This window comes from Culex pipiens, chromosome 2 (genome assembly GCF_016801865.2).
Source record: "Culex pipiens pallens isolate TS chromosome 2, TS_CPP_V2, whole genome shotgun sequence".
In the NCBI taxonomy this organism is placed as follows: Eukaryota; Metazoa; Arthropoda; class Insecta; order Diptera; family Culicidae; genus Culex; species Culex pipiens.
In genome coordinates this window covers 100765280-100792731 of record NC_068938.1, presented here as the reverse complement: position 1 = coordinate 100792731, position 27452 = coordinate 100765280, and the positions used below count along the sequence as shown (strand labels likewise).

Below are 27452 nucleotides of genomic sequence, written 5' to 3'. Positions count from 1 at the left end.
TTTGTCAAAAAAATGCTCCAGTTATTCGATGAAAACTTCAGTTTTTGGTTTAGAAACAATATTTTATCTATTAATAGTTTCAAAGCTTATCTCATTACCTTTCCAACGATGTATAATTGTCCTAATAAAATATTTAAAATGGCTGAGCTATGTTAAAATTAAACAATCAGCCTTTTTTACGAAAAACGCTAGATTTTTACTCCATTTTTTGACTTTCAGCTTGCGTATCTCCGTAATGAACAAACTTAGAGCTTTGAAAATTTGTATTTCTCTTAGTTAGAATGTTTACTTTCGAGAAAAAAATACCAAAAAATATTTGGAGAAGGTCACTTTTTTGAAACTTGGCCACCCAATGTACCATAGTGCACAGAAGGCTCGTCGGTTAAGGAACTCACTTTACAACAATGTCATACAGCGACTCGGTACACAAGTGGGTTTCTGGGGAAGAATTAACAAAAGTAACAATAAAAAACACGCTATTTACGCGTGATGAGGTCACTTCCAAATTAATGCCAAAATGAACAGAAGGTACATCACCTTCGGTTTGTGTTTGCCTAATGTGTTACTCACTCAGACATGGTGGTTCAGGTGTACCACACAGGCAGTTAACCTACTCACTCTGGGTGACGGTCGGAAACATTGTTGTGGAATTTGGCAACGATCAAAAAAAGGGTTTGATGTGAATTGTTTGGGCAGGTGAGCAATTTGTGAAACAATTGGAAGGTGTCACAATAATTCTTAGAGAAATCCATGAAAGTGTTTTAAATTGTATACACAGTTACAAAAATCATGGTAATATTACATCTCGGAAAGGTTACATCTTTTATATCAGAAAAAATGTGTAACTTTACCTCTGAAAATGTGTAATTCCACTTTCCTGCTGTAATGTCACTTTTCCAGTCTAAATTGAGGAAAAATTACATCATAAAAGAGGTGGGCCCCAGTCTAACCTAGTTGGAATAACAATCAAGCCTTCGAACACCTAGTTTCGAGTAGGAATCTTGCAATCGAGAACGCCAAGGCAATGCTGTAGAGCGAATAATTTGAAAAAAAGGTAATATTCAACAATTCGAAATTACAGTTTCAAAATTAACACATTTTTTAACTGCGCATCAACGAGTTTTTTGTATTAAGAATTGTGTTACACGCAAAAATACTGCTTTAAAAATAATTACAATTAGTTTTGGATATTTTTACAATCAGATACCTAAGATTCCGAAAGCCATGTTCATAACAATTCAAGTACTGGAAGCATTGTACAGGGTTCCGAGATATTTAATGTATTTTTCATAAACATGATTTAAAATCATAAAAATTATTTGTTTCCTAACAAAAAAAAAATCACGGTGATACCTAAGTTAGGGAGCGTTCTTTGATTACGTAACGCAGTTGAGGAGGAGGGTGGAGGGGGGAGGGGGGAGGGGGGGGGGTTGAGATTGTGTTACGCTCAATACATTTTTTTTCAAATTTTGTATGGAAATTTTGTTATGAAGGAGGGGGTCCAAAATCACCTATTTGCGTTACGTAGTAATAGACCGCTCCCTCAAAATTTTCAATATGAAGGGGCCGACCTTGACCGATAAATTTTCTTAACAAAAAAATTAAATTAAGGTAACTCTAAAAAATCTCCAAAGCATATCCTCAAAAATTCTTTGAAAATGACATAAAATTTCATGACATTTAATATTTTAATTGTTCATAATTATTTTTGCATCGACTGACCCATCTTTGGTTTTGTTTTTTTACGTTTGTCTGCTTTTCAACTGGGCTGCAGTCCAGTTATCGAGCGCTCAGTTAAACACCACCCAGTTGCCAAACTAGTACTGCATTGGCTTGAATGTGAGATCAAAAATTCGAAATAAAATTTGCATTGGCCTTATTAAAATATTTAATATGTTTTTTCATAAGAAATTTGAATTTAAACCAAAAATTAAGTCAATAAAAAATTCAGCTGAAATCGGCCGTTTTTGTATTAATGTACTTTTTATTTGAATGAAATCTTAAAGCTTGTATCCCCATGCCCAAAATGCCATTTTAAATAAAAATGAATTAATATGCATGTAAATATTCGAAATTCTTTATTTTGGGAAGGAATTTTCTGATCGGTTTGATGACTTTGGCCAAGTTAATGTTTACACATTAATAAGTTAAGCAATTTTAAATTAAATTTTGGTTACTGAATGTTGAAATTCAAAAATCCGAATCAATTCTACTAATAAAATGTTTGACTAACAGGATACTGTAGACAAATAAAAGTACAATTCGGTACATTTTCAGGCAAATCAAAATAGCTTAGTATATATTATTTAAAGATATTTAATCGAATTTGCAATCAAAGAGGACATTCATCCTTTTTTTTAATGGCACAATTCCTAGATATAGTCATTTTATGCTAAAATTTGAGAAAAAACTTTTTTTTTGAATTTAAGAAGTATCCATTTATTTTATTTTGAAAAGCTGAGGAAATTTCCCAAAAAAAAGGGTTTAAAAACATTAAAGAATTTGTTCGATTTCGTCCCTTATATACAGCCTCAATACAATATTTTTGCTTGAAATTCAATTTATGCAAAAAATCCATTTAATCAAAATTTCTGCTAAACTTTCCTTTGGCTCAAACAGTTTTTTTTGGTTTGAAAAAAACACTCAAACATTTTTGCAAATCTTAAAATACGGATATATGGAACTCAAATCTGAGTGATAAATAAAGGTTTGATGCAAGATTATTTATTGAGAATATTTTTTGTGCATAATTGTACCTTTTAACCGTTTTAGTAAATGTGTAAATTTTGGTCCAATATCTCTGATATAGCTTTACTCTGGCCCACAAACATTGATTCCATGCAACACTTGAAAGTTAAGAGTGGTGCACCACTGCTCTACCAGGAAGATAAGGAACCTTTTTCAATTCCGATATAAACTCAATCTTTACAAAAACAATAGTTCATAGCAAATATTTATGTAAAATGGATAAAGGAAGTTGGCACTACCTCTAACATTTTTTTTTTTGCAAGTCACTCATTGCTGAACCTAAAATCAAAGCTAGTTAAACTTCTTTCAATTATTCTTTTATATTCCCATACAAGTCCACGAATAACTAAAATATAGAAAAGTTAATGTTTATATTATATATGTAGTTTATTGCCGCATGACAATCAGTTCTCTGGTGAACCATTTTGAAAAAGCCTCAAAATCAGATAAGATGTTATAATTTCAACTGCAATGTGGAAAGCTCTTAACACTGGAACGCCCAACGCATGTCCAACTTACACGGACGCCCAAGCCTCCCAAAAAAGGTGGAACGGTAACTTCAATTCGCTGGTTCTCGAGCATTACTCAACCAATCGGGACGATTCTTCTTTCCAGTGATTTGTAAGAATGTCTAGATGATCCTAAAATTTTGCAGAACTTGATTTGAACAAATCTGTAATTTCTGCAACCGAAAACATCGTTCCACCTTTTTTTAAACGACTGCCTCCGTGGAATTTTTGGCGATTTTTTTTTACACGCAAAAAAAAAGTTGGAACGATGTTTTTGATCGCAAAAATTACAGATTTGATCAAATTAAGTTCTACAAAGTTCTAGAATAATCTAGACAACCTAACAAATCACTGGGAAGAATAATCATCTTGATTGGTTGAGTTATGCCCGAGAACTATTGAGTTGAAGTTACCGTTCCAACTTTTCTGGAGCCTTGGGCGTTGGAATGTTAATAAGGGTCCAAATGACTCGTGAACATTTGTTTTTGTCTCGTCTTGTTAAAAATAGTGTTTAATTATCTTCTTAAAAATAACAGATTTTTGTTTCCATGTTGGTCTGTAAAAAGCACGTTTTTTGTGAATGAAATTTGGTTAAAAGTTATGGTTAATAATTATATGCTAAATGAATCAAAATTTTCAAAACTTCAAAATTGTAGAGATATAAATTAAATGAATAATAAATCTCTCAAAAGTATCAACATTCCTCACAATGAAATCGAGCAACAAAGTATCTTTCGTTTCATGCACAACTAGTTCACTGTTGCTGCAAATACGCTCCCCCAAACCAGGAACAGCAAAACCCCTCAGCAGTAAAAAAAATTGATAAAAGTTCAATAAAAAATTTGATCGATACGTATCAAAGTTTCAGCACGTGGCATTTTCCGTCTGGGCACCACATGCAGCCAATATTTTTTTTTTCGCCAGACCGGCCTCCGCCACTGAAGGTGAGCCGTTCTTCACATTTCCTTGGAAAAACTTCACTTGAGCCGGAAAACCCACGCCACGCCACGCCACAGCCAAACACGTGGGGGGCGTTCGATGGGTGGTGGATATCATTTTGATTGTACATATCATGGCATGTCATTTCGCGTAACGTTTCGGAGCCACTTTTGCCACTTGCCTTCCTGAAGAGTGGCTTTCAAACCGAAAATGTCAAAATTCTTCCTCCTACAGCAAAAAAGAAGAGGAAAAACCAATCGATGATTGGATTGTGGGGGAGGGAGAGAAGCGCGGGGGGAGGGAAAATTCAATTTAATTTTCATCTCACATTTTCCAAGCTGATCAATTTCGGTTTTCTCTCGACTGAGGCAAATCCACACGCTCTGTCGATCTCTGGGTATGGAAAGCAGTCACAGATGTGAAACATAATTCTGGTGGAAGGTAATCCTGAGGATTTCTTGTTTTTGGAACCCATCACAGACGAACATTGATCTGTACCTTGTTGGAACAAATGGGATTTTTGCTTTTGAGGGGGATTGCTTTTGCGAACAAAGGAGGGGGGAACTAATTTTTACAAACAAGAATCGAGCTTTTCAATTTTGCACTCGTAGTTTATCCGAAGTAACAATGTGACATGCATAACAATTAGTTTGAAGTGAAAACTTTGGGATGATGTTTGGATTTTTTTTTTTTTTTTTATTATAGACATTTTACCACTTTTGTGGTGTTTGGATTCGTTTTGAGAGATAACATTCAAAGCAATCAAAAACTAGAAATAGTTTAGTTTAGTTTTATTTTGTCAATTAATTCATCAAATGAAAATTTATGGCGAATATTTTCAAACAAAAGGTCCGAAAATCTGAAGATAATAATTGAATTTGACTTCTCGCTTCTGACAACTCTTTCTTCATGAACCAAAACCCAACGAAAACCCATCACGTTGAGACCCAATCACCCCCGACATAACGACGATTCGATGCCAATCGAAGCAGGAATTCACCAATTCACACAATGACTGCCTTAATTGGGCTCATTTTAAGCGAGACCTTTTCTTTGGACGCCTCGTCTTAGATGTCATCACGATTATGCTTTTCTTAGAGAGTGTCTCTCTTTCGATACTTCTTCCTCTGTTTGTGGGCCCATAACTGCCTGCCAGAAGGGGGTTGATTATGGGTTATGAAACCTCCCTCGGCCCCGTTTGAGCAATCACGGGGGAAGGTATTGTAGGGTAAAGCCATAGCTCACGATTACATCGTTTCGCAGATATTAGATTACATGAGGCGATGATTTGACGGCTCGTTGCGGGAAATCGTGCCTTCTCGGATGAAACATTGTTGATTTGATGGCTTTTTGTTTAATAAAGATTGATTTATAAGGTGGTTGATACTTACGCGAAATAAATATCTGGAAATAAATAAAGAAAAATTGGTTGAAATATCTGTCATACTTTAAAACAACTATTGTTTCTCATGGGAAGGAAATTAAATCAATTAAAACAGTCTCACAGACGGTGATGCAGGAACACAATATAAATAAATCACATTGGAAAACTGGTGCGTGCAAACATACAATTAATGCGAAGGTAGCAGAGGAAAATCACATCATGAACCGAGTTTTGTCTTTATGTGTTCTGCTCCAACCACTGAGTAATAAACCCTTCCAATGCCAATAAGATTTCTATTTTTAAATTCATACGAAACATTTCTTTGCGTTTTGTGAGTCATTTAACTCAGACTTATCACAGCTCAAAACAAGCATGATCAGATAAAGCTCAAATTGTTTGGCACTATCAAAATATGCAAAAATCCTTAATTTCAACCAAATCAGAACAATTTCTTTATAAGTACTAGTGATAAGGATTCAGTGACTCAGGCTGACGCGAATATTTTTTTAAATTTAAAAATTAAATTTATATTTAGAAATTAAAAGCCATGGTATTAACATTTGAAAGACAAAAGTGTTTAAATTGTATTTATATCAGTTCAGTTGTATTGCAATAATGATTTTTTTGAATATATATATTTTAATAGCTGTAAAATGAATTTCAAAATTTATTCGATCGTTATACTGCTATTTACATTTTGATGTTTTGTTTGAAAAAAATGTTTCCCCATAATTTTTCAGGTTTCATATTATTTTTTGAAAAATGTGGTTTTTGCGAAAATTGATAAAAATTGCTGTTTTTGGGACCACCCTAGCACGGAGTATGTCACCCTAACGGCCAAGCATTAAAAAAAATACGGTGTTTTAATATTGAAAAAATGCATTTTATTTTTCAATAGGCAATCAACAACTCAAAAACGAGAAAACTAAAAAACACGAAAAAAAAACATTTTTTTTGTTCGTGATTCGACTATCCGACGTCCCATGCACACCTTCAGATAATCGAGCTACGCATAATCGAAACTTCGGAAAATCGAGGCTTCGGATATCGAGTCTGGACTGTATTTTGAACAGCACGATACTTTAGGTATACTTTTTGTATAGCTGTCTATGTAATTCAAAAATGTGTATCTTGAGAATGGATTTTCTGATCGATTTGGTGTCTTTGGCAAATATATTTGCTTAAGACTTCTCAGAAAAAATAGTTACAACCGAATACAAATTAACTCATTTCTTAATTCGACTTTTCACACAAAAAAATACTTGAGCAAAATGAGTTATTTTTTTAAATTACCGTTTTTGAATAGTTATTTATTTGTTTGTTTTGCTTAAAAACACCATCAACATTTTCAAATCGAACTTAACATTTTATGTTGTCGACAATTAGTTTTTTTAGGTCTTTTCAAATGTTAAGGTTGATTTAAGGTTGTTGTCTTTCAAAAAATCGACTCTTTTTGGTGATGAAATCCTCATTTTTCTTGTTTGCTTTTTGTATTTAGAGGTTGTATCTCAGCAACCATTGGCTTCATTTTTATGTTTTTGAAGCAAATTGATAGGAAATTTTCTGATCTTTCAGAAGGTTGATATTTTCAGAGATGATCAGGTTGATCATGACTTCTACAGGTGAACAAATTCACATATTTAACAACAAAACATTTTTAACACTGTCAAATAAGTTATGAACAACCTCGTGCCATAGCTCAAAATATGGCATTTTTGTCATCTTAAAAATATGCATAAACAAACATTTTCAAAAAAGGGTTATTTCGCGCTATATTTTGTGTAAAGAGACAAAAGAAAAGAAAATAGTTAACTTTTTTAAAAGTTTAACTATTATTTATGAAAAAAACTACAACTATGAACAAGACACCAACATTTTTGTCTCTTCTTCCATCTGGGAAAAAATACGTGTTCGTCGGTATTCCCAACAGTATCTACACACCCAACAGTTTCAACCTACAATCTAGAATCAAATCAAGACATGATTCTGCTGGAAGCAACTTACTTCTATTCTGGCCATTTTAAGTAACTTTAGTTGCACTTGAATCTCATGATTTACAATTGCTTTTTTCAATTTTAAAAAGCTTTTTCAAGTTTTTTATTCCTTAATGTTTACTTTCTTAATGCCTAAGTTTCAGCAATATTTGAACCAAAATGGATTATCATCTTACACACAGCTAAACAGAACTTCAAGACTCTGTTGAATGTAATTCAAATGAACATATTGTTACTTGATTTTTCACTAATAATACCGAATTGATTGGAAAAAGTTTTCAGGACGTCATGTCGACGTCGTCGTGCTATCATGTCGTACGTCGCTTTTTGACGTTCCGAAAAAAACGCGTTTAAATGTTTGACCTTGAATCAACAAAAACGAGAGCACGCGATGTAAACAATAACAAACACGTTCTGGTTGTTTGACCATTCTGTGCATTGCCCCGAAGTTTGGTTGAATTTGGTAGTCCCGAGTTATAATTGAACATGTTTACGGTAGTCGAGCTTGTATCAGTGTCAAACGCGTTCTGACCTGAAATCTTTTTGGTCAATTGTCGCACTTACAGCAATTTTCAGGCTGTGTCAAGATAGCACGACAGGATTGGAACATATGAAAAGTGACAAAAAATTTCGGAACTTTTTTGGTTTTAATTGAATATCTCAGGATTGAAATCGAATTTTGGGGATCTGTGAAGGTCAAAAGATGAGGCATTGTGAGCTGCTCAAAATGACATTTAACTCAATTTGGCTCAAAATGCACGTACGACAAGTTAGCACGACGGCGACGATGGATAAAGTACGTAATGCACCATCGCGTTAGCGGGAGTTAAAGGCACGCGTGAAATTACTTTTATATCAAGAGGGAGCTGTGTCCAAACCAAAATCTAGGATAGCGTTGTCAGACCGAAACTGTCAGACCAAGACTATCAGACCAAAGAGCAAAAAATAAACAATCTTGGTTTATGTAGGTGCTCCAAATCTGACAAAAAAAATTGATACAAAAATATTTCATTTCGTTTCAATAACTAGTTTTGGGCTGCAGAATTCCTTTTACGACAGACAATGATTGAATAATTCGGCGTCCAGTAGATTTTGTTTACAAACTCATATTTGCCTAATGTATTGTTTTGCTTGATTAAAAAAAAGATATCTAGATCCAGAACCATTACACGTTGTTTAGAAAAAGAAGTATTACGTACAGTACGAAAACACATGAAGGATTTTTTTTTAATAATTTTGTTTAGTTTTCTTTTTATTTTAATTTAGAATTTAACAACTAATCAATATGAAACATCATATCAAAAATAGTACGCGTTCGGTCCATTTTTAATTTTTCTTCTTAATTATTGTTCGAGAACCAATCTAAAACTTTTCACAATAATGAACAATTTGAAAATTGACGTTGATTTTTGGCAAGCAGAAATGTTTGAAAAATCGTCTTCCCAAAAAACGGGATGGCACTGTACTATAAATTGCTGCTTAAAGGGCTTAATCACGTCGTTACCGTTGCAATCTGTTCCAAAGTACCGATATTTAGTCTGTGAGAAATTTGCACTTCATAGTCTATCTAACGTTCATGTACACTTTGTCGGCAAACGCTGCTTCAAACGCGTTCTATTATGTTTAGATTCTTTCGTGCCACCAACAACCACCACAAACCAGTACTAGCTTTTGTTTACACATTTCGTCTGTTGTGTGCTATCTTGTGACAACGACCATTTAGTACTTTTCGAGAAAATCGATTTTTAAAGTTTGATGATAAATATTTTCAAAACTATGAAAGATAGAGCCAAACTTTTTGAAGCAATCGGTTCGTACATTATCGTTTAACAAATGCTCCAAGTTTCAAATAATTTGATAACACCAGTTTAAAGATACAGTAAATTATGTAAACAAAAATCTGAAAAGCATGTGTCACAAGTGTGTTTCGAAAGTAAAATTGTACTACGTGTCACAAGGGTGCACAGAATTCCCATACAAACTAAAAAATGCTTAAATCAATAGTTTAACCGACTTAATCAGTATATTTTCAAAAACAAAAGATTGCATTGCCTTTAGAAAGTGTGTATCAACATAAATTTGCGAAAAACAAGAAAAAATTTCCACATTTTCCTACAACATGTATGACGTATCACAAGTGTGCACGAACATGTCACAAGTGTGTATTGCGATTTCCGGGAAACGGAAGCGAGTTCCCAAAATCGGGTTAAAGCATCTTGTAGTGTTTTTTAAGTATAGATCATTAAATCATTTTCGACCAAAATGGTCTATGTCACAAGATAGCACACAGCTGACGATTTAAAGTCTAAAAAAGTTTTTCCTTTCGGAACAAAACCCTTGGACTACCACCAAACGAAACTGAGCTATTTGTATTTGTAGAGGCTTGTCTAGCATCATCAACATACACCGCACAACAACACACAAACCACACAGATTCGCGTTCTGGTTCTTATAAATGGGTGGGAATGTGCTTCAGCTGTTTTCAAAAAGCAAAACAATAACACCGACTTCACCGGTTTTCCGCGCGCTCAGTGATGTTTTGAGCAACAACTCGTGTCTAGACTAGAATGATAACACTCTTGGAATGTGGCAATTTGTACGGTAAAACCATAGAACAACTTTCAAGACCAACAGTTTCAAGTTTGGATTGTCTTGTTGAAACTTTAACAAAAACAAAAACCAACAAGCGTAAATATTAGCTCATAATTTTTTCCCCAAAAATAAAAGATCCACACTCTCCCAACATCTCACAGCTTGAGGTAACAATTTCCCAATGATTAACGAGCTTGCTCACATTCTCCCCCCGTCTTGTAAAAGCAATTCTTCGTTTGGCAACACAATCGACTTTGAGTGACATTTCTCCCATACTGGAGGCGAAAATTCTCAGGAAAACTGTGTCAAGCGGCAGCAGCAACAGAAGAATCGGTGAACGGAATTTCCCGGACACACACACAATGGGAAGAAACAAAGAAACCCGCTCAAATATGTGTTCGCATCTCCCTCTATCCCTCTGTTCATCGCCGTTGGACGACCGCCCGCACAATCAACGTCAGAAAATCATCGTGACACTGTCATTCCGAGGAAAGTTGCCACCACCACTCGGGACTCTGACTGCACTGGGTTGGACCTTGAAAGTTGAACACCTTTTTAGAATGGTTGAATTATGAAATATTGTTTTTGCAATTCCGTCGTGAAACTACTTACTTTTCCTGTCATTCTTGAACGACGAAATAGCCTACTTTTCTGTACCAAAAATAACAGAATCGAATAGCAACACTTTTCAAAATAAATGCTGAAAAGTTCTACTTTTCAGCACTGAAATGGGTGCTGAAAAGTTGAACTTTTCAGCACTTGTTTCGAAAAGTAACACTTTTCAACATTGTTTTGATTTAAAAGATTTATTGACAAATAAATAAAAATTTGACTTAAAATTTCACTCAATGGGTGTTTTTCGGAATTGCAAAAAATGTTGTATGGAACTCATTGCAAAATTTGTTTTTTTTCAGCACTCGTCGTATTTATCCAACTCGGTGAACCTCGTTGGATAAATGTACGACTCGTGCTGAAAAAATCCTCTTTTTGCAACTTGTTGCATAAACTACTATTATTGTTGTTTTTAAAAGAATAAAAATAATTTTCAAACCTTCTAATTCAAAATCCTTACAAAATCCGTATAAAATTTTAATTTAAATATTCAAAAATCTGTTCCTTGAGAAAGGAATCTTCAGCATAGATTAGAAGAATATAAAAAAATATATTGCAATTTTTATTAAATTTTATTTTTAAAAATAATTTTAGCACAAAAACTATTTTTTTTTATATATATTTTTTTATAAATAAAAATAAATAAATTTAAAGATTTCATTGAGTGCTTTTCTATTGTTTTACTTACCGTCAACCGGGGTGCCATTAATAGGATTTCAATTTATTTTTGGTATATTTTCCTACTGGTATGGATTTTCTCGAAAATTATTATTGTTAAAACATAATATATAATATACTGGAACAGGGCACACAAAGTCCATGCACTGTTTTTGAAACAAAAAAAAATCAATAACGTTAAAAAAAGTAAAGTTAAAAATTCTTAGTTTGAATTCCTGGGTGACTTTGATAGTCATATCTTTTCTTGTTAAAATCAGATTTAAGGTGTTCACTTTATTTTTACTTCAAATTTACCAGCACTAAGTTATCCGATGTAATTTTTAAGAAAAAAATAATCATTGTTTAGTTAACTGTCTGGACCCGGTGCCTGAAGTTCCCGTTACAGTTTATATGGAATTCCAATAAGAATTTAACAGAAAATTCAGGCTTCGGGTCCAGACTGTTAACTAAGTTTATTTTATTTATAAGCTTTAATACTAAATATATAAAAATTTAAGGTAAAATTGATAAAAAGTCTTAATTTTGCCTAAAACTCGTTAACATAAGTTTTGTTTATAAAATTATCGATTTATAATGCATTTTAAACTGAATTCGAAGCACGAATCAAAAGTTTTCACATTTTATATGAAATTTGTTCAACTGAAAATGTATACAAATTTTGAGATTTTTTTAAATTATGTTTCAAAAATTAAAAAAAAATTTAAAAAAATAATTCAAAAATAAATAATATTTATCATTTAAAAACTTATTTAACCTTCTCCAGGTGGAAAATTGTCCAAAGAATCCGAAAATGCATTCGGTTTTCCGATTCAAAATCATGTTCATTGAGAAAATTATGAAACTTTGAGAATATTAAAATAATGCTATTCATCAAAATTTTCTTAATTATAGCTAACTAACTTTTTAAACTTTTCAAAATTTTATTAAAGTCTTTTTTGATCACTTCTCTACCACGGTCAGTATGATTCCATACCATTCCGTACGTATTTGATTTGTATTCTCCATTTTGCGGAAAAATCGTTTTGCGGAAAAAAACAACATTAATAATTTTATAAATTTTGAACACTACTAAAACTGTCATTGCTGAGTCAAAGCTGAAAAGTTGTGTTTATGAAAAGGTTTGAAAACCTAAAATAAAAAAAAATTATTTTATTTTTTCCGCAGTGTACCATTTTTTCAACTCTTTTTCATTTGCCTAAAACTCAACAAAACACTCAGGAAAAAAATAAAAATTGCCTTTTTTAGATTTGATTGATAGTAAAAATATTAATTTGCTATGGGCTGCTGTGTAGATACTTGAATGGCTGAAATGCAAATGACTTATTTGACTTAAAAAAGATTTACACAATAAAAATGCCAAAAAACCATACTTCGGTTTCTCAAAAGTTGTTTTTATTTAAGAAGTTTCCCAATTTTATTTGTAAAATTTCTCATATTTTATTTTTTTCCCAATTACAAAATATAATATTAATAAACCTTTATAAATGATTTCACAAAAGCAAAGTTGCACTGAAATAAACAAAAGTTGATTCTAGTTTATAGGAATTTTGACCCCTTCGAATTACTAAATAAGAAAGGGAGGTAAAATTCCTAGAATAAATTTAATTTGTACTTTTTTCTAATTCTGTGTGGCAAATGATTATTGAATTATTTACTTTTAATGTATTTATTTGTTGAACATTTATTGTTTGAGATTTATATTTTTTTCAAGGATTTTTAGTTATGTTCGGCCTTTGCAAATATTTGTGTATAGTTTACGTTTGGTGATATGTCTGCTGTAAAAAAGTTTGGACGTTTCACAAAACAGCGTACAAGTGACGATATAATCAACCTTATTACTAAACAAACAGATCTTCAAAACTTAATCCAGCGATGAGCAAATTGACAACAATAGCTCATAACAAAGAAATTCCACTAAGGAAATCATAAGTGTTGGCAGTGCTTGAAAATTTCCGATATCTACATGTCATTTTAACTCTCAGTAATATTTTTTTGTAAGTAAATAGAACTTTTGAAATTGATTTTTAATATTAAAACACCTGTTTTGCAAAACAATACCACTAATATTCCGTACAAAAATAATAACAAAAACTTAAGACAGACTTTGAAATCTGATTAAATTTCACAACATAAAAGTTATTAAGCTTATTTTAAACATACGACTTTTCGAAAAGTGATTCCCCTTGTTACATTGTTAACAATTGGATGCTGGTCAAACACGGCGAAGTGAAGAAGAAGCTGGTACTTCTGCCAGATCATAGCGCTGCTGCTGGTGCTGGTGATTTTGCGCTGCGTTCTATTTGTTTGCTGTCAGTTTTGTCGTCGTTCTGACTTGGAACTGAATGACGTTGTAATTTAGGTGTTTGCTAGCAGAAGAAAGTCATCCTGCACGCCATTCCTGGGATCTGTTTGCTCACGGAGCGGAAGAAGTGCTATCTCTCGCTACATTGTGTGTTTGTTCCACTTTCTGCTGATGTTGGTGAAATGAGTTGGAAATGTTTGGATTTCTAAATTGTTTGCACTAGATTGCTGCAATGATTTGTCAGAACCAATAAGACCAATATGTTTTTAAAATGATTACAACTGAATCTTTAAACACACGAAAGCACGATTTAATTATCAGTTCTGATTCTTCAAGAAGGCACGTACACGAAACAAAATATGACCATAATTACTGAATTCTTGGAAGCAGCTGATACTATCGAAGATAATTCCAGAGGCAACCAACCGTACCACAAATTAATGACCAGTTTGGTGCACCATAAAGTGAATTAATTTCAGTGGCCAGCCACACCAGCCGGTAAATATAAATAATCCAATTATGTTTGCCGGAATCCGGGTGCAGAATGGCTCAGGTCGACACGTGTGCCTCTGTCTGATCTGGTTCCAGTCTTTGCAGACGATCGTTAACCTTCCGCATTCTTGCGTTTGCGTTGGTAAGAAGAATGGAGCTTCTGCCCAAGTCATTCGTTACGATACACTAACGCACCAAGATTTATTAGACCATTTCTCCTTTTCACTCCAGCATTACTAGACTCATGAATTGTAGCTTTTCTCCATTAATTTTGCAAGTAACTGGTTGATCATCTTTCTTAATGTTAAGAGCTTTGTTCTGCCCTTCTTCGCATAACTGTCCCGTAAGGCTGTGTGGTCAGAAATTTACCACACGAAAAAAAAATCAATTCTTGAAATCGTGAATTAAGTTCACGAATGCGAGAACCACGAAGGAATATATTCACGTTTATAGTGCAAATGCACCATACTCATGAATAAATTCCTTCGTGATTCTCACATTCGTGAACTTAATTCACGATTACAAGAATTGATTTTTTTCTGTGCAACACATTCAAAGTATGTTTACATGGCAGCTGGGGAGATTTGTTTGCATCAGATTTGCTATCTCTTTCTCGCAAAAGTTTTTGGTCAGGCGTCTTCAAGTTGCTTTTTTTTGTCTGACCGCCAACATATTTCGCAGGGCTGTGACAGTTCGAGCTCGATCATTGTTTGCATCAGGACACTGTGACGCGAAGTTCGTCATTTTTGGGTTATTTTTTTCACTTAGCCTAGAAAGCCTTATTTGCATTTTTAATCACTTGTTAGTCAAATCTTGCGAAAATTTACTAAAACTTATAATATGTTCTACAAAACCGGTTAAAATGTAAGTTATTCACGAAAAACCTTATGTTTGGAAAACAATTGCATCTTTCAAGTTCCACGAGTATTGATATACGAATTACTAATATCTTACTAATTTTGATCAATATCTCAAATATCAGCTCAATAATAACAAAAACACCCGCGGGGAGTTCACAGTTCAAACTCGCATGCATATCGTGGTTATGAAATTCAAATCTACACGCATTGTACTCTCGGTTAATCAATCAGTCACTCAGTGCTAGAAGTGTTGAACCGGCGGGAGTTTGATATGACCACATGTGAACCACCGGCCTCTCACATCTATGCCAACAACGCGCCCGGCTTGCCGAAAAAAGCGGGTCAAAAAAGTGCCACATAATTACAGCGCGGCAACCCCGGTAGCAGCACCAGCCACTACAGTTGGCCTCCAACGCCACACAGCTTGGTGCCTCGTCGTGACTTTTAGATTTTCACGGTGGACCAGATATTCGACGCGCCGGGTTCGATACGCGATGGTGATTGATTACAGCACTTCTTTGTGCTTTGTGTGAGTTATCGACGGCGATCGATTGTTGGTTTGGCCGTAGAAAAAGCTGGTTTGGTGGTCTTTTTTCAGCTGTCGACCAATTTCCGAGGACTTTTTGTAGAACCAAATTGCTTCCTTGTAGAATTAGGTCAAATTGCTGTGAGCATGTAATTAGAAGTTTTTGCTAAAGAGTTCACTGCCCCTTCCCGAAATCACTCACCAATCAGAACCCAGAATCGGAGTGAGATTCCACTTGTCTTCCGAAAACAGACCCCACCTTAAAAGAAATAACCCTGCTGCAAAGTCATAAATATTCATGCGAAGAAGCTACTCTCTGGAAACGTCTGTTGTTCTGCGGAGCTTCTAACAAAAACTATGCAAAGCACCCAAATCAAACCTTCCCGGCTGGAACTGACGGTGCCCACAGTTGAACGAACTCCTGCTTGGTCCCTCCGACTGGGAGCACATCCAGGGGGACTTGGCAAACCTCGGCCAGAAATAACACTTTTGTTATTATTCATCCTCATCATCGGGCTACGGGCCGAGGCTTCGCAGGTACGTCACTACCCCTCGGTGAATATCTGTGACTGAGGAACCTTAAGGTAGAGTGAGAGAGCGGCAGATATTTATCTTACATAAGCCATCGGGGAGGCCCAAACCTGTTTTGAACTCCATGGGAAGAGGAGTGGAGGGTCACACGCAGCTTAGCACATGGCGGCTAAGCGCGCAAGTCGGTTTATGCACACGTGACACACGGTTAGGTGGTTGACTCCGCGGTTCAGGTACTGGCGGACATGACCACGGTAGAGGTCAGCCTTCTCTGCGTCGGGCAGAAGCGTGGGATAAAAGAACGCTTTATTTTAAGGTCCCGTGAGCAGGTTTATGAGTAATATGTTTGAAGATGTGGCACGATTCTTGGAGTCGTGATCAAACATCACTTGTTTACTGCAGTAGAAGTCGCAAAAAGAAGGTCGAGACAATGAATGAAACAACGCCATCTATTGTAACCTATGACTACGAGCCTGAAGTTAGGCAACTCTCTTAACACTTTTGTATCAATCCAGAGTCTCAGATTCAACAAATCCAAATTCGCTTGTAATTCTCTGCAGTCATTCGTCCCGCAATCGGACAAATTTCCTTCCAAAATCCTTTGCAGCTCCATTAAGGTGCCCGTAAACGCCTTCACCAAAATCATAAATCTGACAGCTCCGGTAACAGCAGCGGATGTCTTCTTTCAGGACTACTTCCGTAATGGCCGGACGCACGCGCACATTCGGACTGTGGTAAAAGATAAGCAGATCTAACCGGTTGTTACTTTGTTAGATGTAACAGCAAATCTTGAAGGAACACTTTCGTTTATCTGTGATGTTAATGTTACACCGAAGGCTAATGATGAAAAACGCCAAATATCTTGTTGGCATCCTGGCGTGGGTGGGAAACAGCTTAGATACGCGATATATCACAATTAAAGAAGGAAGCATATCGTTTTGGCTTGGAGGGCAGGATCATTTCCTTTCTTTCGATGTTGTCGGTATAAGTCCTTTATTTAGTTTTTGTTTAGAAATTTTGACACATTTTTTTTTAATTTGGAGCAGATGTTGTATAGATTATTTAAAAATTCTTTTGGTTTTTGTATTATTTTGTTTTGCTTTTCTAACTGTTGTTTGGTCTCGATTGTAGGTATATGAGAATAATAATCGTTTTTTGAACAAATCCTAAATATAAAATTGTTGAAATTACAACAAAATGCAATACACTTTTTGAACATTTATTTAAACATTTAAAACTTTAATTTTGGGATCGATTTTTGTTTTAATTGAAACATAAATCATTATCAATTCTTGCCTTTTGAACCTTGGCAAACGATACACCCACAGTTGGGCAGCGCCATCCGAGAGATTAAAGAACACGATCTGGTAGTATAAACACAGCAAAAAATCCGATGGTAAAATCGCATGCAAAAGCATGCACATCACCTTTGTGAGAAAAAGCATGTAATATTGTATGAGAAAACGTGTACACAAAAAGCATGTACGCAAGAAAAAAAAAAAGATTTGGCACACCCCAAAAAGAGCAGAATCATCTCCAGATTACTAAGTCCACGCCCCAACCCTCTCGGCTATCTCACCACTGGGATATTGTCTGGATCAACACCGATGTACCTATATGTTCCCCATACACCCTATACAGCTAATACAGTATACGACATACGAGAAACCTAATGGTACATTGGCGTTGAACAAATTAATAGCAAGACGGTGAGAAAGCCGAGATGGTTGGGGCGCGGACTTGGTAATTGGGAGATGACTCTCACCAGATTAATTTTATTTTTGGGTAGTGCGAAATCTTTTTTTTTTTCTTGCGTACATGCTTTTTGTGTACACGTTTTGTTATACAATATTACATGCTTTTTCTCACAAAGGGGATGTGCATGCTTTTGCATGCGATTTTACCATCGGATTTTTTGCTGTGAAGGTACTGTGAACAGACACAGAGTATAAATCCCGAGGTTGGCGAGAGCGTTATTCTCATGGGTTCATTTTCAAAACAGTTCATCAACCAAAAAAAAGTGCCGATATCGTGTTGGCATGTGTTTAGAATACTGCAATCACAAAAAATAATGTTAACTATACAACTAAACCAATACCCAAAATTCAGAGTCGTGAGAATCGTTGCCTCAAAATGTATAGGGACGTGGCGTTACATCGTGCTGCCATCTGGTTTTATTAAGTGCAAGAGTGGAAAATTGCTGAGTCATCGTCTAAAAATAGACGGCGTCCTATCTCGTTCAGCAAAATGAAGTCGATAAAGTAGTCGGTTTCGATGAGAAAAAGTGGAAAACGTGGTCTAAAAATAGCGACGCCATCCCCCTATTGAGGGCTCATTGCCAAAATCGAAAGAATCATGCTACCAACTCACACCATCATAACAAATGTGTCCATTCGTTAATTGGAACAAAAAATCTCCAACAAGTGTCATACATCGACATCTGACCACTCCTTAATCACTAAGCTGTGGTGGACGAGGCAGTTAAATCTTTGGGTTAATCTGTCAAATGTCTCTGGTTCGATTCCCGTAGTCGACACTTTTGGTTTTTTGTTTGACGGATGAACTTTTTTTTTGCAAATGAACCTCGAGAGAATAATTCTTTCGCCCATCTCAAACTGTGTTCTCTGCGTCCATGAATGGAACCACTATTCTCTCGGACGTTTGCTGCCCAGTTTTGGTTGAAAAGACGATACATGCACTGAATTTAAAAGAAAATGACAGACTTGATTTTTCAGTCTCGAAAATATTTTTACCGGAAAGCTCGTCCAATTTCCTATAAATTAGCCTTTAACAGCATTTGAATTGGATGTCTGGACTTACAGATATAAGCTTAATTACATTGCTCATATCTGAGAATGGTACACCCAAACGGCGGTCGCATGATTGTGATGCATGGCGGCATGAAAGTATATCAGAATCTGCATGAAAACTGTCCTCATGCATTTTTTGCGATATAGGGGTATGACATTTTTGCCCGTTACCGACAATTATCGACATTACCGACGGCTTTTTGGTTGTGTTTCACAAAAAAAACCCTTAGCAGAACGAGGATTGAACCACCAACTTCTTGGTTAATGATCCGACACGCTACCACCGCGCCATGGACGCTTGATGAAATGTGAGTGAAAGAGCACCAACATATTCTTCTCTTTGGAGTGTTGCTCGGGGACGGGCCAGCATTATATGTGTTGGTGAGAACTGCAGATCGCTGAAATGTTTACACGCGGGCAAAAATGATCTACGGGCTTGCTGCAAAAAATGTTAGAAAATGTGACATTTTCTGCAGCAAATCCACTGTTGCAGATTTTGAGATATATTTTTCCTTTGGGTGTATGCAAGTATATGAATACGTCAAGTATATGAAGTACTTCCTTTTAAACCTTTAAAGAGCCAACAACGCCAATTTTTCTGGAGGCAACTTTAGTCGTATCTCCTTTTTTATGTCAAGTATGCAATAGTTTGTTTTATGTCTAACATTTTGTAATGACACACTATGTTTGTGAAAACCAGCAAATAGGCTAAAGATAATGATATGAGTTTGAAGAATAGGCCAAAAACTAAACAAGATAAATGCATATAAAGTACAAAAAATGAACGAAGAAACCAATATCGTCTAGATTTATGAGCACCAGGACGTTAGCTTGTTTGTTTGTCAAAATTTTTTATAGAGTTATTTTTATTTATTAAAACAATAAAAAAAACAGTTGAATTCCGTTGATCAGTTAATCTATAATCATAAATTAAGTAATACATTTTTATTATTAAACACCTAGTTATTACATCGAAGTTTAACAGAGCAAGGTAAAGTAAGTTATGCAAAAATGTAATCACTTGGTATAATCACCAGCAAATTATCTCAAATGACAATCATTTCCATAACAAACACCACACCATACTCCATACAACAGAACTTATTCATAACGGAAATGATCCTTCATCAACGTTTGCACTTGAATCGCGTTCCACGCCATCCAACACTTCCTTTGAGAATAAATCGCTTAATCGACCTCGTCACTGCACGCAAACCCGTGAGAACCATTGAACTTTCTGAAAAGCCGCTGCAAAGTTCTATTTTTTACACCGAACTTCATCCAGCGCCATTGATCTGGACAAAAGCTGAATGGGCCCATTGGGCACCGCGCTGCTTTAAGGGGGAGGCCAACTGTACCGTTCTCCACAGCCCGGGGGGAGCTCGCGTGTGCCCACTTCCTCACTAGAAGCTTTACTGTACTTTGAGGGTGGCACTATGAAAAAAAAATTTTTGTTTAGTTGGGACACGAACCTTGATAACATTTGCGTAATTTGTATAGTATGTAGTTAAAATTTTGATTTGAGACAGTTCAAAAAATTATCAAATTAAAAAAAAAAGATTCTAAGCTGTGACTTCAGCGAGCAATCAATTTGCACATTATTCACGACAGCTGAAAGCTTTTGCAAAGCGCTCACATCAAGCGCATGATCTGGGGCCATGACAGTGTCCAGTTTCAGCGCGGATCAACTTGCATGAGTTACACTTACACGACAGAGGCTTATGCCAACCGGTGCGAAACGTGCACTCGCATAATCCGGGAACTCCCTCCCTTGACCTCCACAGCTTGTCACCATCGCTATTCTAGCGCACAAAAAAACTGCTGTTGTCCAGTTATTGTTCGCAATTTAATATGCAGTTCAGGATTTTCAATTCCACGGAACAAAAGCTCACTTGACGGGGTTTGTGTTTTTGACAAATTATTACCCTTTTTTCCTGTGAGAATGTTATTTTTATAAGGCCTCAAAGGCATAAATTTCCCACCGTCACCGCGATGACAAATCTCCGAGGTCACCTCGGCGAATGCTCAAATCATGCCTCAACGGGCAAGCCGCACTCCGGACACGTGATTGTTTTAATTTGTTATTTCACTGCCAACTACCAACCCGCTCCTCTCTGCGATGTCCCGGTTGAGTGTTTTCTAATTGAATATGACCGGCACTGGCGGCACGTGAAAAAGCGATTTTCGCTGCCTCCGGGGGGAAGGATGCTGTGCGCCGGATTGCACTTTGAGTGAGCTCCGGTGACCGCGTAGCTGCAAAGAGTCTCGACAAAAACAACATCACGGTGCCTGGTTGTGACTGTTTTATGATTCACCCCGACGATCCACCCCCGTTTGCAATCGTTACTGACAGTGAGAAGCGGAAAACTGAAAATGAATCAAAAATTGAACAACAGAACAATAGAACAACAATAACAAAAATTAAAAATTGTCAAAATTGTCAAAATTGTCAAAATTGTCAAAATTGCCAAAATTGTCAAAATTGTCAAAATTGTCAAAATTGTCAAAATTGTCAAAATTGTCAAAATTGTCAAAATTGTCAAAATTGTCAAAATTGTCAAAATTGTCAAAATTGTCAAAATTGTCAAAATTGTCAAAATTGTCAAAATTGTCAAAATTGTCAAAATTGTCAAAATTGTCAAAATTGTCAAAATTGTCAAAATTGTCAAAATTGTCAAAATTGTCAAAATTGTCAAAATTGTCAAAATTGTCAAAATTGTCAAAATTGTCAAAATTGTCAAAATTGTCAAAATTGTCAAAATTGTCAAAATTTTCAAAATTGTCAAAATTGTCAAAATTGTCAAAATTGTCAAAATTGTCAAAATTGTCAAAATTGTCAAAATTGTCAAAATTGTCAAAATTGTCAAAATTGTCAAAATTGTCAAAGGTGTCAAAATTGTCAAAATTGTCAAAATTGTCAAAATTGTCAAAATTGTCAAAATTGTCAAAATTGTCAAAATTGTCAAAATTGTCAAAATTGTCAAAATTGTCAAAATTGTCAAAATTGTCAAAATTGTCAAAATTGTCAAAATTGTCAAAATTGTCAAAATTGTCAAAATTGTCAAAATTGTCAAAATTGTCAAAATTGTCAAAATTGTCAAAATTGTCAAAATTGTCAAAATTGTCAAAATTGTCAAAATTGTCAAAATTGTCAAAATTGTCAAAATTGTCAAAATTGTCAAAAATTGTCAAAATTGTCAAAAATTGTCAAAATTGTCAAAATTGTCAAAATTGTCAAAATTGTCAAAATTGTCAAAATTGTCAAAATTGTCAAAATTGTCAAAATTGTCAAAATTGTCAAAATTGTCAAAATTGTCAAAATTGTCAAAATTGTCAAAATTGTCAAAATTGTCAAAATTGTCAAAATTGTCAAAATTGTCAAAATTGTCAAAATTGTCAAAATTGTCAAAATTGTCAAAAATGTCAAAATTTTCAAAATTGTCAAAATTGTCAAAATTGTCAAAATTGTCAAAATTGTCAAAATTGTCAAAATTGTCAAAATTGTCAAAATTGTCAAAATTGTCAAAATTGTCAAAATTGTCAAAATTGTCAAAATTGTCAAAATTGTCAAAATTGTCAAAATTGTCAAAATTGTCAAAATTGTCAAAATTGTCAAAATTGTCAAAATTGTCAAAATTGTCAAAATTGTCGAAATTGTCAAAATTGTCAAAATTGTCAAAATTGTCAAAATTGTCAAAATTGTCAAAATTGTCAAAATTGTCAAAATTGTCAAAATTGTCAAAATTGTCAAAATTGTCAAAATTGTCAAAATTGTCAAAATTGTCAAAATTGTCAAAATTGTCAAAATTGTCCAAATTGTCTAAATTGTCTAAATTGACAAAATTGTCAAAATTGTCAAAATTGTCAAAATTGTCAAAATTGTCAAAATTGTCAAAATTGTCAGAATTGTCAAAATTGTCAAAATTGTCAAAATTGTCAAAATTGTCAAAATTGTCAAAATTGTCAAAATTGTCAAAATTGTCAAAATTGTCAAAATTGTCAAAATTGTCAAAATTGTCAAAATTGTCAAAATTGTCAAAATTGTCAAAATTGACAAAATTGTCAAAATTGTCAAAATTGTCAAAATTGTCAAAATTGTCAAAATTGTCAAAATTGTCAAAATTGTCAAAATTGTCAAAATTGTCAAAATTGTCAAAATTGTCAAAATTGTCAAAATTGTCAAAATTGTCAAAATTGACAAAATTGTCAAAATTGTCAAAATTGTCAAAATTGTCAAAATTGTCAAAATTGTCAAAATTGTCAAAATTGTCAAAATTGTCAAAATTGTCAAAATTGTCAAAATTGTCAAAATTGTCAAAATTGTCAAAATTGTCAAAATTGTCAAAATTGTCAAAATTGTCAAAATTGTCAAAATTTTCAAAATTGTCAAAATTTTCTAAATTGTCAATATAGTCGAAATTGAACAAAATTGAACAAAACTTTCTAATATTGAATAAAATTGAATAAAATTGAAAGCCTTCAATTGAAAATTTTAATTATTTTGAAAACAGTCAACATCTATCGACCGCCACTGTTCGGACACCAGAACAAAAAGTCCGTGTGAAAGAGGATGTCATTTTTGATGCTGTTTGCGCTGAAAGAGAATGCCAATGTTTTGTGTGCTACTGGAAACATCTGAACTGGTAGAGAAATGTTGTTGGTCTGCTGTTGGACGTCACAGAAGTAACAGAAGCCTTCAGCGCTACAAAGGGTCAGATTATCAGTTAATCGGGGACAGCGGAGTCCTCCCCAATGGCTTATTGCTATCTGTCCGGGTACTAACAATGGCACTTTGGAGGAACTTGGGACAAATGGCAGCTTACTAGCAACTGGACTTTGCTGGAAAGTGAGAGCATGAAAGGATCTGGATGTAATATTACTGGAGCTGGATTTAATGTGCTTTCATTGAAGTACGTTTTTTTTTAGTTTTTCAAGGTATTTTGCTGAACATTCTTAGACTCAAAACACAAATTATTTTTTTTGTATACTATCCGATCTAAGCTAATTTAAATATTCACAAAAGTAACCTACCTTGACTCAGAACACTTCCCTGATTAATTTGTTCATGTTTTTTCGCCCTTCGACTTGATTATGCTAAACTAAACACAACCCTTTTTTATCTGTAAACAGCACCGTTTAGCATGATCAAACGGTCTCCACGACCCTCAATGGCTAACGTAGCTAATGTTGTTGTTGTTTTTTGTTGTTGACTTGCCCGACTGCGCTGACTCAAGTTGCCCGGGTCAAACCCGGCTGCTAATGACTCAATAACGTTATTTTTAGCCTTAGTGCTGAACCCCCACCAAATGCATGCACTGCACATATAAATCGATTCCCATCGCGGTAATAATAATTGATAATCAATTTCATTCAGCGGCTCAGAGCGGTGTGGATGGGAACGTGAACTCTATCTCGTGGTGGTGGGATAAACTGAAGTTCAATGGAGGGCCTGCGTCCGGGCAGCATCACGACTATGTTTCGAGGTCTCCCCTCAGGGTTGAGGGAGATGGGCAGTTGTGCTGGAGAGGGTCGCAAAAAGTTACGACAACCCCTCGAGTTGACCCGTGTGTGTGTGGATACGGACTTGTACGCGATATGCTACTTCAGGGCCATCCTAGAGGTACTGGGACAGTGGGATTGGTAGTGAGTATTTTTGGACAAAATTTAAACCGCAAATTTCAGCATTCAGCCACATATTTCGATGTCTTGTTTTTGATGGACAATCTTAAAGGTATGAACAAGATTGTCCGTTCGGCCCAGACGCAAACGCAAAAATTTGTGCCTATCATAGCCTGCCTGTCATCGAACATTGAACAAAGCAACCCCTGTAGAATGTTCGACTGACAAATCATGGAAAATTCGAACTGGCGCAAAGTCCTGCGTTTGCGTCTGCGTCAAACGGACAATATTGTTCTTAGCTTAAGTATGACCACTTAAATATCTATCAAAAAGTAATTTAGAATTTTTAAATCCAAGATGGCGGTCGAAATGAAATGTGTTGAAGAAAAGAAAAAATGTATTTTGTGATTTAACAGACAGTTAACTATTCAAATTTGACTAAAATGGGGTCGCAGAACTCAAATTTAATGTAAAAAAAAGAAAATAAAAAAACGAAAAAAAAAATTGTTGATGATTCGATCATTTAATCGAGGCTTCAGATAATCGAGTCTTATCTTATTTTTTTTTCCTGAAAACAAACTATGACGTAATCAAAGTACGCATTAACTAAAAAATAATCAAGCAATCTTAACATGCAACAAAATGTGAATGAAACTATTTTTTACAATTTCCAGGGCATAAAGTAGTTCCGCCCCTGCTTCAAACAAACGGAAAATGATGTTTTTGCTTTTAACGGCTTTATTAAAAAAAAATAAATTTAACTCAAAACTGTGATACATAAACTTATTTAACTAACTGTAACAATGTCAGCTTACCTACATCCAATTGAAAAAAAAGGTTCTTAGAAAAAGTTTTTCCTAAAAATGAATATGTGATCAAAATTTAGAATAAATCTCATTTTATCAATATGGAAAAATATAAGTTTATGAACATTTTATAACTCTAATCGGAGAATTGGTTCAATTTGTTAGTCAAAGTTTGGCCAAATGCCATTTAAGCTATGAAAAATCAAAAATTTTATAACTTTTTGTAACTTTGGCCGATTATAGTTTGCAAAACTTTATATTTAAATTTGACAAAAAACTTTAAAGTTCGATTAATTTATTTTTTAAAGTTTCTAAAGCTACTAACTTTCAGTTTTGCAAAAAGTCGTACCGTATCTCACTTGGAAGAAAGAAACCTGTTTTGCTTCAAAATTTGCAATTAGAAAAAAATGAAAAGGTAAAATACCATTTATATATCATCCGTCAATTTTGAAAGTCAAAGTTTGAAAAACGAACAATAATCCAGAAAACTTAAAAAACTGTGTCTAGGAATTTGTATGGAAGTAATAAAGTCATTAAGATTATTAATGTTACAGAGCGGGATTTAAATATAGCCCAAGTCAATCTTTAAAAAATTGTAAAAGCTTCTCCAAAACTTATTTTTGTATAATTATAACCAAATAATTGCATTATTATAATTACGAATCAAAGATAACTTTTCAAAAAGTAGATACCTTGAATATAAAAAAATGTTAACATTGAATGCGAAATTGATTAGCTAACGCACATTTTTTAAGCATTTTTAAAACTTTTTTTTTATATGCTTTAAAAATAGTTTAAAATTGTTTTCGAAAAAAATCAAAGAAAATTCAATTTTTTTATTCAATTTCATTTGTACATCTGCAGAAAAGATTATAAAGAATCTATAAACTAGTTTTATGATTATTGATTTTTAAATTGTTTGGGAATACGTTTTCCTACTTCCAACAAATACTTGAAAATAAAATAAATGAATTCGCTACCTTGTCAAAAGGTTTTATTTTTTTTTTTTTTTCATTTTAAAGAGAAAAAGCTGTAATGATTTATGAATTTTGTGATGTAGTTAAAGCTTTCATTCACTGTAAAAAATTGCGCAAATTTGGAAGATTTAAAATTATCTTTTTTATGATGTAAAAATACCTCAATTTTGACTGAAAAATGACTTTAAATTGGAATATTGGTAAATTTACACATTTTTAGAAGGAGACAGAATTGTAAAATATCTAATAATGGTTGACCCATTGTCCAGTGTAAAAATCGAGTTAGTTTCCAAAAGGTCCCAAGAGCTTGATCGGTTCATGATAAATTTACGAATTATCAAAAAAAAATGCTTTGAATTGTCCATCTGCACATCCTTTAAATGCTATTTACTGAAAAACAATAAAAATTTGATTTGTTTCAGAGAAAAAAAAATGTGTCGGAGATCGCGATGGCTGTTACGACGTATTGCAAAATAATTAGAGAAAAAAATATCTTAGTTTAGACCTGAATAAATTAAAAATTAATTGTTTAGACTGCACAGTAAAATGTTTTTTTAGATCCGAAAATAAACGTTGGAAGAGGTAGAAAAGGGCGAAGAAACACAACCGTAATAGATTCAATCAAGAAATGACTCAATTTAAAATTCAGTTGAATTTAGGCGAAAATAAGTTCAATCTGAGATAAAAATTCTTATTAAATTTTAAATCGTGTATCGAATAACTCAAACGTTCATGATCTAGGCAACATGTAAACAACCTTAATTCTGATAAGTTCAAATTCACGTCAGTTTAAGACAATATTCTACAACTGCACATTTAAAAAATATGGTAGCATTTCATCTGGGAATGGTGACAGATTTCAAATTCAAATAACAAAAACGTTAGTTCGAAATCTATATGTTTGAGAAGTTGCTTTCCACAGTGAGGAAAAAAAACTAATTAGGTTTTCAAATCATATTTTGTCCACCATTAAGCACAGTGTGCACTCATCACTGGCACACACAGTGGTTCGTTTGTGGTCATGTGAAAATTGTGGCCGTACGCGTGCATGTACTCACATTTTATTGAATCAA

The 27452-nt window shown here is 34.3% G+C and overlaps 1 protein-coding gene across 2 annotated transcripts in view; it reads right to left on the bottom strand.

Annotated features, from left to right (window-relative positions):
- The window catches only part of LOC120413084 (1-phosphatidylinositol 3-phosphate 5-kinase), a 192502-nt gene that overhangs the window by 153239 nt on the left and 11811 nt on the right, over positions 1 to 27452 (bottom strand). Inside the window, exon 2 of one of the 2 annotated variants that reach the window (XM_052708872.1) lies at positions 5588 to 5600. The exons of the other annotated variant lie outside the window; for it this stretch is intronic. The gene's annotated coding sequence lies outside the window, so the exon portion shown is untranslated. The remainder of the gene's footprint in view (positions 1 to 5587; positions 5601 to 27452) is intronic. 2 annotated transcript variants of the gene reach the window in all.